This window comes from Myotis brandtii, unplaced genomic scaffold (assembly GCF_000412655.1).
Source record: "Myotis brandtii unplaced genomic scaffold, ASM41265v1 scaffold244, whole genome shotgun sequence".
Lineage (NCBI taxonomy): Eukaryota > Metazoa > Chordata > Mammalia > Chiroptera > Vespertilionidae > Myotis > Myotis brandtii.
Genome location: NW_005359225.1, coordinates 3,496,260 through 3,507,409, shown reverse-complemented (window position 1 = coordinate 3,507,409; position 11,150 = coordinate 3,496,260). Strand labels below are relative to the sequence as shown.

Below are 11,150 nucleotides of genomic sequence, written 5' to 3'. Positions count from 1 at the left end.
GTCTCGACCTCACCGGGGCCGCCTCAGCCTCACCGGGGCCGTCCCGGCCTCACAGGGGCCACCTCAGCCTCACAGGGGCCGCCCCAGCCTCACAGGGGTCGTCTCGGCCTCACGGGGGCTGTCTCAGCAACATGAAGTTTGGCATTCTGTCCTTTGTTGGGTGGCTCCTTGCTGGACAAAATCTCCAGGCTTTCCTGGTGGCTGAATATCTGGTATGCTTACTTGGATTTCGTTTTCTACCAAGTGCACAGATTGCTTGTCTGCCGTCTCCCAGCGTCCCATGTGAGACTGGATCTGGTGGACCTGCCTGTGTGTTTGCTGATACAGCGGTTCCACGTCGCCGGCCCCGCCGGGTCCGGCTCCGGCTTCCTCCGAATCTGATTCTGCTTCTTGAGTGTGTCCCTTATGTATGCGAGGAGTTGAAATCTGCATTCTGCTGGGCCAGGCTGCAAAAGCGCCGGTGGTTCCCTTTGTGCCACTTGCACAGCTTGGGTGGGGATGTAAATTGAGTAGGGCGGGGTCCCCGGGAATCACCAGGGCAGAGCAAGGGGCAATGGCCTCTCCGCAACTCCGCGTCTCACGTCCCCGAGTGCCAGCGAGCAGCTCCGCCAGACAGCCACTCTCGCTCTCCGGCCCGTTGCAAGGCCGTCCCGCCTCTCCCCGTAGGGGTCTGGGACCTCAGGATCCCGCCCCAAACAAGCTCAGTGGATTTGAGAGTCTGCATGCCTTTCTGATTGAAAAAAACCACGCATGCAGTTGCAGCCTGCCTGGCGCGTGACTCCGCACCTCTGTTCTTGGTGCATCACCAGGGCGGGGCCAAGGGCAATGGCGTCTCCTTGACTCTTCACCTCTCCGCAAATCCACGTCCACGTGTCCTCGAGCACCGGCGGGCAGCTCCGCGAGACAGCCACTCTCGCTCTCCGGCCCGTTGCAAGGCTGTCCTGCCTCTCCCCGTAGGGGTCTGGGACCTCAGAATCCCGCCCCAAACAAGCTCAGTGGACTCGAGAGTCTGCAGCCCCTTCCGATTGAAAAAAACCGCGCATCCAGTTGCAGCCCGCCTGGCGCGCAACTCCGTACCTCCGTTCGTGGAGCCTCTGCACAACCTACTCAGTCTCAATGCTCTTCTTTCTTTCCTTCCAGTTGTAGAGCTTCCACTGGGCCAGCTTTCCCATGGTTCTGAATGATAGCTGTTTGTCTTATAATAGGTAGTCTCAATGTTGTTGTGGTAGGCAGCACGCACAGGTCTGTACCTTACGCCGCCATCTTGGTTCCTCCTCATAGAGTCAGTTTTAAGGATTAAATTAGTTAGGCCTGATACATAGTAAACAATCAAATGTCAGTTGATATTATTATTATGTATGCAAACAAATATACTGTCAGGAAGCCACAAAACATGGATTTACTCACACAATTTGGTAATCTGACTATTCAAAAAATTCAGTTGGACAGGAAATACACATTGTCCATTAAGTTGTCAGAAGTGTATGGAGTTTTATATTTGGTTGCAAAGGGATATTAAGCACTGTACTTGTTTGCTAGGACTGCTATAATAAAGTACCACAAACTGAATGGATAAACAATAGAAATTTATTGTCTTACAGTTCTGGAAGCTACAAATCCAAAATCAAGGTGTTGGCAGAGTTAGTTCCTTCTGAAGGCTCTGAGGAAAATCTGTTCCCCAACTTCTGGTGGTTTGCAGCAAATCCTTGGCATTTCTTGGTGCATAGAAACATTACCCTCATCTTTGCCTTAATCTTCATATGGCATTCTCTCTATTTACATCTGTCTAAATTTCCCCTTTTTATAAGGACACCAGTCATACTGGTATAGGGTCCCACCCTACCTTAGAATGACCTCATCTTAACCAATTGCATCTGATACTAAAGGTTAAACTTCAAAATATGAACTTCAGCCGTAGCCGGTTTGGCTCAGTAGATAGAGCATCGGCCTGCAGACTGAAGGGTCCCAGGTTCGATTCCGGACAAGGGCATGTACCTTGGTTGCGGGCACATCCCCAGTAGGAGGTGTGCAGGAGGCAGCTGATCGATGTTTCTAACTCTCTATCTCTCTCCCTTCCTCTCTGTAAAAAATCAATACAATATATTAAAAAAACAACAACAACAACAACAAACATTAAACATTAAAAAAAAAAATGAACTTCAGAAGGATACGACTCAATCCATAACAAAGCACCAATGTAAAAATCCTGAAAAATAAAATAAATCACCACAATATTTAGAATATCAATCAGATTGAGGATGAAATAACTATTTAGATTATTTTACATAAAAAAACTACAATTATTACAGTATCAGAGATTTTGAAAACAAATGTACAATATTTTGGAGGGGAAAGTTCAACTGAAGAATTCTGAGAATACAAAGGAATGTTTTATTTAAAACTAAATGTACTCAGTCTTTTTGTAATGAGGAACCACTTTCAATTTCTGGAAGTTTTGTGAGATTAAATATGAGAGGACTATATGAGAGGGTTCTGACAGTAAATCCCTTGGTGGAACTTACAGAGGACCATCTATACAGGCCATACTATATGGGGAAGGGGGAAGATTCTTCTCATATTACATATGAGGAAACCGAGACACAGAGAGGTTAAAAAGTGAACTCTTTAAGGGTACATAATTTATAAGGTGGTAGACCAAAGACTATAGTTCAGTTTTCCTAACTCCTGCTCCAGGACTTTTCCCCATATCACATTAACTATAATAATTTCACAGGCCAAAGGAAAGAAATATTCCATATTAAATAACAATAAACAAACATAAAAGTTTACAAATAAGTAGTAACTTCAGTAGTCATCTGTTTTTTTCCTATTTATTTAATGTATGATGATACTTCTGTCACCTTCCTAAAGAAGAAAGACTATTTATCCAGATTCCTAATGACTGTACAGTCAATATTTTATGGTCACCTATATGAAAGGCATTATGATAGACATCAAGGACAGAGATCCAAAAACTCTGACTGGATTTTGTGCAGCCTTAAATACTACACATCAAATATCTTTAGTCCAGAGGTGGCCTAAAATCTGTCTAAATGTATGAGGCATCACATTCTCTATTTCTCTATTATAATTAACTTAACTCACCTTGATTATATAAATAATTTTAGGTGCTTATGCATAAATTTCTGAAGGGATAGCCTTCAGTTTTAAGAGAATGGTTAAGTACAGATAAAGGGTTAGTTAACTAGCCACATGAGGCTACTGAAATTAAAATGAAATAAAATTTAGAAATCAGTTCCTCAGTCACCCTAATCATCATCATTTTAAACAGCACAAATATAGAATAGTTCCACCACTACAGAAAGTTCAATTGGATAGCAATGATCTAGAGATCCTGAAATATTACATCTCAAAAACATATCAAAGAAACTATTCCAAAAATAAAGGCCTCTGTGGGTAACTATATTCATGAATGTCAACAATATACCAATAGGTCCTCATCTTTTAGCAGTCATACCAAAATATTTGCAATGATATGTATATGGGATTGCTTCAACCCACTTTAGTGTGTGGGAGGGCGGAGGGTATATGTGCTATAGATGAAACCCATACTAAGTTGATAATTATTGAAGCTGAGTAACAGTTTATGGGAGTTCATGATACTATTCTCTGTATTTCCTGTTATGTTTAAAATTTCCCATAATAGGTTAAAATATTTTAAGAACCCAGAAACATATTTGGTTCAATCACAAATTCACTTTTCAAGTATATATCATTTATACATATTGCCTTACTTCTGAATTTTTCTTGACTCTCCAAAACTCTACTGAAACCATTTAAAAATTATTGATTAGTTCTCGCTCAAGCCGGTATGGCTCAGTTGGTTGAAGTATCGTCCCGTACACCAAAGGATGGTGGGCTTGATTCCCAGTCAGAGCACATACCTAGTTTTCAGGTTTGATCCCCAGTCGGGGCATGTGTGGGAGACAACTGAGAGATGTTTATCACATTGATGTCTCTCTCTCTCTCTCTCTCATTGCATCTTTCCCTTCCTCTCTCTAAAATCAATTTTAAAAAATAAAAATTATTAGTTTTTGACAAATCCAATGACCTTTACTGAGTCATTATTTTCCTCAACTTGAACCAGTCAGACCAGATATTTAGTATATCAAACCTCTCTCCTCCTAGGTTTTTAGTTTTGTTTTATTCTGTTTTTCCTTTAAATAGTTTCTTTTATATGTATTTATTATTGTGAGCAACATCAAGTCCTTTCTGAAACTAAGTGGGGTAAAAATCATAAACCATTTAGTTATTCAAAAATATTTAGTGAGCTGCAAGCACTGTGCAATGTGGTTAAAATACAGCAACGAATAAGAAATTTATGAACATATGCCCTAGCTGGTTTGGCTCAGTGGATAGAGCATCGGCCTGTGGACTGAGGGGTCCTGGGTTCGATTCTGGTCGGGGGCACGTGCCTTGGTTGCAGGCTCCTCCCCAGCCCAGGCCCTGGTCAGGGCTTGTGCAGGAGGCAACCGATCGGTGTGTTTCTCTCGCATCGATGTTTCTCTCTGACTTTCCCTCTCTCTTCCACTCTCGCTAAAAATCAATGGAAAAATATCCTCAGATGAGGATTACCAAAAAAAAAAAAAAGAAATTCATGAACATTACCTTTGTGGAACTTACAGACCAAGTGGAAAACAGAAATTTTAATAGACAAATAATTACAACTGTATTAAAGGCAGCAAGAAGAAGTACACAGTACTGAGAGTATAAAGAATTCTGGGAATCTAAACCACTCTGAGGAAGTCAGCAAAGGCTTCTTTGAAGAAGTAAGTTCAAGCTGAACTCTAAAGGATGAGCTGGAGAGATCGCCTTTGACTAAGATCAAGTGTGGGATAAGCTGGAGTTAACCAGGCAAAGGGAGTATGTAACAAGGTGGAGATTAGTGAAGAGCTACAAAAATGGGGGGGGGGGGCAGTATGGCTGAAAAAGAGAGAGATGGTAGGAGATGTGTTCAAGATAAGAATGGGAAGATGGAAAGGAGCCCTATAATGTAGTATGGTCCATGTAGATCCTTTGGAAAGATTTTAGACTTATTCTAAGACTCATTTTTAAAATTTACAAAGGTGGGGTTGTTTTATTTTAGTTCAAAAAAATTTTTAACTACATATATCATAAAATTTACCATTTCAACAACTTTTAAGTGTGCAATTCAGTGGCATTAAGTACATTCACACTGTGTTTTTTTGTTGTTAATCCTCACCTGAGGATATTTTTTCCACTGGTTTTTAGAGAATGGAAGGGAGTGGGGAGAAAGAAACATCAATGTGAGAGTCTGCAACTGAGGTACTCGCCCTTGACTGGAATCAAACCCAAGATGCTTCAGTCTGAAGGCCAACACCCTAACCACTGAGCAAACCAGCTGGGAACACACTGTTTTTGTTTCAAGAAAGTTACTCTGATTTACATTTTTATAAAGTCCACTCTGATATCAATGTAGAGAATGGACTGAAGGGGAGGTCCAAGAATAGAGGCTGGAAGGTACAGAGAAAGCAATGTAAAAGATTTATATCTACTTTATTGCTCCTTGCTAAACTATGAGCAAGAATAGAAATTATAGCTGAAGTTTTAACAGCTATATCCGCTGAAATGGATATATGACCTATAAAATTCTATGATTCTTAGAGTGGAAGCTTTAAAAAGCAAAAACATGTTTTGTATAGCATGTAACACCTTAATGAAGTCTATATGGGGTATCTGGGCAAGGTTTTATGCAATCTCACAACAGCAGGACAGGATAACCAGGTAGCTCAATTCGTTAGAGTGTTGTCCCAATATGTCAAGGTTTCGGATTCCATCCCTAGTCAGGGCATACACAAGAATCAACCGCCCTGACTGGTTTGGCTCAGTGGATAGAGCGTCGGCCTGAGGACTGGAGGGTCCCAGGTTCGATTCCAGTCAAGGGCATGTACCTTGGTTGCGGGCACATTCCCAGTAGGGGGCGTGCAGGAGGCAGCTGATCGGTGGTTCTCTCTCATCGATGTTTCTAACTCTCTATCCCTCTCCCTTCCTCTCTGTAAAAAATCAATAAAATATATATTTTTTTAAAAAGAATCAACCAATGAGTGCACAAATAAGTGGAACAACAAATCGATGTTTCTCTCTCTCGTTTTCTTTTTGTTTCCTTCTCTCTCTCTCAAATCAATAAATAAAAACTTAAAAAAATAAAGAACCCTTTGAAATTAAGATAGCAGAAATTGCCAGGCCGGTGTGACTCAGTGGTTGAACATCAACCCATGAACCAAGAGGTTCCCGGTTGGATTCCTGGTCAGGGTACATGCCTGGGTTACAGACTCAATCCCCATTAGGGCTTGCAGGAGGCAGCCAGTCAATGTCTGTATCTCAACGATGTTTCTATCTCTCTATCCTTCTCCCTTCCTCTCTTTCTCTAAAGTCAATAAAAACATTTTTTAAAAATGATAGCAGAAATACAACTTGATAGAATGAAAAAGTTAAGAAAATCTTTTGAGAATTAAATTAGAAACATAAAGAAATGAAAAAACAGGCAAGATAAAATCAGAGCATCAATTCAGGAGGCCTAAGAAGAATTTCAGAGAACTGAAAATAAAGAGGATATCATTCTAGTTAAGAAAATTTCCTGAAACTTAAGAACATTAGTTTCCAGTATGAAAGGACTAATACCTATTATTCTGTACATAAAATGAAAATAGATCTTGGCCGGTCTGGCTCAGTGGTTGAACATCAACCTATAAACCACAATTCCATTCCTGGTTAGGGCATATGCTCGGGTTGTGGGCATATGCTCAGGTTGTGAGCTAGGTCCCTGGTGAGGGGCATACAGGAGGCAGCAGATCAATGATTCTCTTTCATCACTGACGTTTCTATCTCTCTCTCCCTCTCCTTCCCTCTCTGAAATCAATAAAAATATATGTGTATTTAAAAAAAGAAAGAAAATAGACATATCATTATGAAAGATCAAAAGACAAAGAGTCATAATGGCAACACTAAAATCTTCAAGGCAATACATTAATTCTAAACTCCACCAAGGACTTCCAGTGTTAAGGCTTGTACAGATACATTTTCAGATACACAAGATCTCAAAAACGTCCTCTCATCTTCCCTTAACTACCTACTGCAGGATATGTTCAATGTAATGAGGGAGTAAACAAAGAAGAAAAAAATGTAATTTGAGAAACAAGGAATCCATCCAACACATCCAATAAAAAAGAGAAGAAAATCTACCAATCATAAGAGGGTAACTAGTATAAATTAGAAAAGGTCAGAAAGTTCTGGGAGAGATGTCCTAAGGAGATCAAACTGAGGGAAAATCTGATGCATTCTGAAAGGTGATTTACACTGTTGGTAAAGAGTTTGGGAATAAATAAATGATGTACATGTAAATTAAACAAAGGAAAAAAGCAAGTTAAATAGTGACACAACAGAATACAAAAAGACATGCAAGAGAGTACAAGTAAACTGTATACTACATGACTCAGCTGTGAATATCATTTACCTATTAATAATGTAAAGATTAAATACCAATATAACCAAAATGAATGATATCTATATTTAGAGGATGGGGAAAACAACACCACAAAGTTAGTATTACCATATCAGAAATGAAAAGAGTTTAAAAAGATTAAGTAAACTGTCCAAGATCACACTGTAAACGTTGGGGTCAGGATTAGAAGCAGAGCCTGATTATCTCTGGAGCTGTCTTTCTCACAATACATTGTCTTCCCAAAAAGAAAAGCTTTAACAAAGCATGGGGATAGATTTGAGAATTTCAAAACAGGGATGTTTGATATTAAAAATTACAAAATGTGGACCAGCTGGTATGTCCCAGTGGTTGAGCATCGACCTATGAACCAGGAGGTTGCAGGTTCGATCCCCAGTGTGGGCCATGCAGGAGGCAGCCAATCAATGATTCTTTTTCATTATTGATGTTTCTATCTCTCTCTCCCTCTCCCTTCCTTTCTGAAATCAATAAAAATATATTACAAACAAACTACAAAATGTGTCTTCCTGGTGATATCTAACAGGACGAAGTAACTTAAGAGTGATCCAATTTAACTGTCCCACCAAAGAACAGCCTGCCCTAAGGAGACCTAACAACTAAATCAAATGTAGTATCCTGGATGGGATCCTGAAACAGAAAAAGGACATTAGATAAACTAAAAACATCTAAATAAAATATAGAATTAGGTTAATAATGATATATCAATATTGATTCATTCGTTGTAAAAAATGTACATGGGAGGTGTTAATTATGGAAGAAACTGGGTGTAGAGTATATGGAAACTATTATCTTTGCACTTTTTCTGAAAATCTAAAACAAAAATTTTATTTAAAAACAAAAAAACAGAATGGGAAAGCTCTCTATGTACTAATATGAAAAGACCTTTAGAGTATATTGTTAAGTGGAAGAATCAAGTCTGATATATCTTATGTAAGGGAGAACAAGAAATTATATTCATATTTGCTTGTGTCTACATAAAGAAATCCCAGAATATACACAAGAAAACATACATAATTACTAAAGGAGAAAGGGGGTGGGTTGAGAAAAATGTGGTTATATTACTTATTAATAACAAAGTTGGAGGGGGGGAAAAGTGGTCCAGATTAAAGCCATATGAGAAATGGATTAGATGACTTCTCAAAGTTTCCTCCAACGCCAGAATGCTTTAATTAAAGAATTTCAACTAAAGATGCTTAAACTATTAGTCATATTTATAATGTGCCTTCTCTGAAACTCCATGCTCCATCCATTATCATTTCTCTGAGCCTTTTAACTCTACTTTTCAAAGTAGTTGCACTCATCTCACTATATTACATTAGGAAGTATATCTTTCTTCCCCAATGAAATTTCTTAAGAGAAGGTTCTACCAAACCAATGACAGAACAACAGGGTTTTTTCAGTGTTGTTGTTTTATCCTCACTCAAGGATATTTTTTCCATTGATTTTTTTTTTTTTTTTTGTAGAGAGAGAGTGGAGGAAGGGGTGAGAAGGGGAGAGAAACATCATGTGTAAGAGAGACACATTGACTGGTTGCCTCCTGCATGTGCCCCGACCAGGGCGGGAATCGCGCCTACAACAGAGGTATATGCCCCTTGACTGGAAATCGAACCTGAGACCCTTCGGGATGATTCTCTAACCACTGAGCAACTGGCTATAGCAGTTTTTAGTTAACATTTGTTAAGTTAAAATATTTACTGAGCTCTTCTTATGTGCCAGGCACTCTTTTAAATACACTTGTTAAATAATTTAATCTTTACAGTAAGTTTATATGATAGACCCTATTATCTTTATTTTTAAATTTTAAAAAAATTGAACCCTGGGTGGTGCTGTTAAGTGGTTAGACTTAGAGCATCGGCCCGAACATCAAAGGGTCTCAGATTTGATTCCTGGTCAGGGCACATACAAGAATCAACCAATGAATGCATGAATAAGTGGAACAACAAATCAATGTCTCTCTCTTTCTCTCAGGTCAATAAATAACAAATCAATCACATAAGCAGAGCTCTTTAGAGGCTTCAGTAATTTGTAAGTGCATAACCCATCTTTAAAAAAGTTTAAGTTCACTAATCTAGCCAATCTAAATTGTTCAGTACGCCTAGTCTGTCATAGTAAAATAATTTTTTTAAGTCAAAAGAACTGATGTAGCACTGGCCAGTGTGGCTCAGTTGGTTGGAGCATCATCCCATACACTGAAAGGTTGCAGACTTGATTCCCAGACAGCATACATACCTAGGTTGCCCATTCTCAGTCAGGGTACTTACAAGAGGCAACCAGTCAATGTTTCTCTCTCACATCAATGTCTCTCTCTCTCTCTCTCTCTCCCTTCCTCTCTCTAAAATCAATTTTTTTAAAAAAATTAAAAAATGTTTAAAGAATTATTTTAAAAAGAAATGTTAAAAAAATTTTTTAAATACCATGAAAAATAAGCAGTAATAGGCGAGGTATGTGCTTTTTCCTGATCTCACATTTCCTAATTTGTAACCTATAATATTTGTTTGTAGTAATATCTTCTTCCTTTTTTTTAATCTTTAAATTCTTTATTAGTTAAGGAATGACAAATGTGTCCTCATTCCCCCCCATTAACCCCCAATATCTTTTTTTTTTAATATATTTTATTGACTTTTTTACAGAGAGGAAGGGAGAGAGATAGAGAGTTAGAAACATCGATGAGAGAGAAACATTGATCAGCTGCCTCCTGCACACTCCCTACTGGAGATGTGCCCGCAACCAAGGTACATGCCCTTGACCGGAATCGAACCCGGGACCTTTCAGTCCGCAGGCCGACGCTCTATCCACTGAGCCAAACCGGTTATGGCTGTAGTAATATCTTCTACAGTAAATGAAAATGACATTCCTAAAAGTACCTCTGCATTTCAAGACAATAGCGACAGGTAGTAAAAAAGGGATTCCTTGAAGAAACTTCAGATTCAAATCATGTATTTCAACATTCCTTCATTAAACCATGTACACTACTGAAATATAAAGAAACCATAAGAGCTTATAGGAAGACTACCAAGATTGATGTCATTTATTTAATCTGAGGCTTCGTGTACTGAAATAGTAAGACCTTAAATTTTTGATAAGATGAAAAATCAGTCTAAATTTTGCTCAACTCAAAAAAAAGTGTGAAATCTTGGCCACTTTTTTTTTTTTTTTTTTTTAGTGAAATGGTGAGGACAATAAATTACTGGGTTCCCTGCCCCAGCTAAGCATCTGCAGTAACCCTGAATACAATCAAATAATGTAAATATAAAATGTTATTGTTAAACCATTAATTATAGAAGGAAAAAATTTAGGTCTCTCCATAGCAAAGATTAATATAGGTTACAGCTTTGGTTACTTTTATATTTAACCATTCATTCACCAAATATTTCAAGTACGTACTATGAGCCTGGCACTGGGGATCAATGAACCAAAAAAAAAAAAAAAAAAAGTTTTTAATCTTCATGGATGTGGGCTTGCTTGTATTCTGCTGTGGGAAATAGACAAAAATAAACACATAAAAAAATCTATACTAATAAAAGGGTAATATGCTAATTAGACCAGGAGACCTTCCAGACATCCTTCCGGACAAAGCCATGGTGGCGGGGCAGAGGTGGTTAGGGGCAATCAGGCCAGGAGGGGAGGGCAGTTGGGGGTGATCAGGCTG

At 38.9% G+C, this 11,150-nt stretch overlaps 1 protein-coding gene across 4 annotated transcripts in view; it reads right to left on the bottom strand.

Annotated features, from left to right (window-relative positions):
* Nucleotides 1-11,150, bottom strand: part of RAB6A (RAB6A, member RAS oncogene family) — a 49,621-nt gene that overhangs the window by 35,266 nt on the left and 3,205 nt on the right. The window contains exons 1-2 of one of the 4 annotated variants that reach the window (XM_014540439.1): nt 5,558-5,562; nt 4,136-4,139 (exon numbers count right to left, since the gene is read on the bottom strand). The exons of the other annotated variants lie outside the window; for them this stretch is intronic. The gene's annotated coding sequence lies outside the window, so the exon portion shown is untranslated. Of the gene's footprint in view, nt 1-4,135; nt 4,140-5,557; nt 5,563-11,150 lie in introns of those variants that run through there. 4 annotated transcript variants of the gene reach the window in all.